Genomic DNA, 1380 nt, shown 5'->3' with positions numbered 1-1380 from the left:
TTGGTTATCATCCACGCATATAAGTTCTGCGGTTTATCTTCTCCCACCCCCACCACCCCCACTTCTGAGGTTTGTCACTCTGTACCCTGTATCCATGTTTCTGGGTGTATCGTATTCCTCGGACTGTTATATTCATTATATTTCATATATAAGTGAGATCATGTGGTATTTATATTTTTCTGCTTGGCTTGTTTCACTTAGGATAATACTTTCCAGGTCCCTCCATGCCATCTGAAAGGATAAGAGATCTTTTTTCTTATAGCTGCGTAGTACTCCATTGTGTATATGTACCACTGCTTTTTTATCCAGTTTTTAAAATTATGTTTTTATTGATCCTTTAGACAGAAATAGAAACATTAATAAGAGACAGAATCGGCTGCCTCCTGCACACCCCTCACTGGGGACCGAGCCCACAACTGGGCCTGTGTTCTGACCGGGAATCAAACTGGGACCTCTTAGTCCATGGGACAGCGAGTCTTGATAGCCTCTTCAATTTCTTCTGTTGTTATTGGTCTCTTCTAGTTTTCTATCTCTTCCTGGTCCAGTTTTGGGAGACTACGTGTTTCTAAAAATATGTCCATATCGCTTAGATTGTCGAATTTGTTGCCATTTCATTTTTCATAGTAGTAGTCAACAATCTTCTGCATTTTTGTGGTATCAGTTGTTATTTCTCCCCTTTCATTTCTGTTTTTCTGTATTTGGGTGCTCTCTCTTTGTTTCTTGGTGAGTCTAGCTAAGGATCCATCAATTTTGATTATCCTTTTGTTGAAAAACCAGTTCTTTGTTTCATTGATCATTTGAATTGTTTTTTTGGTCTTTATGTCATTTATTTCTGCTCTGACCTTTACTATTTCCTTCCTTCTACTTGCTCTAGGGTTTTCTTTTTGTTTGGTTTCTCATTATTTAAGTTGTGAGGTTAGGTAGTCTATTAGAGATTTTTCTTGCTTCTTGAGTTAGGCCTATAGTACTATAAACTTCCCTCTCAGTACTGCTTTCACTGTATTTCATAGGTTTTGTGTTGTTGTGTGTTCATTTTCATTGGTTTCCAGGAAGTTTTTAATTTCTTCCTTGATCTCATCATCGACCCATTCGTTGTTTAATAACATGCTATTTAGCTTCCATGTGTTCAAATGTCTTTGCATGTTCTTGTTGCAATTAATTTCTAGTTTCATGCCATTGTGATCTGAGAAGATGTTTAATATGATTTCAATCTTCTTGAACTGTTAGAGACTTAGTTTGTGTCCTTATATGTGGCCTATCTTTGAGAATGTCCCATGTGCACTTGAAAAGAATGTGAATTCTGAAGTTTTGGGGTATAATTCTCTGTAGATAACTATTAAATCCATTTGGTCTAGTGCTTCATTTAGTGTCTCTGTTTCC

This window comes from Molossus molossus, unplaced genomic scaffold (genome assembly GCF_014108415.1).
Source record: "Molossus molossus isolate mMolMol1 unplaced genomic scaffold, mMolMol1.p scaffold_m16_p_2, whole genome shotgun sequence".
Classification (NCBI taxonomy): Eukaryota; Metazoa; Chordata; class Mammalia; order Chiroptera; family Molossidae; genus Molossus; species Molossus molossus.
The sequence above is the reverse complement of the archived record's forward strand: the minus strand, read 5'-3'. Positions refer to the sequence as shown.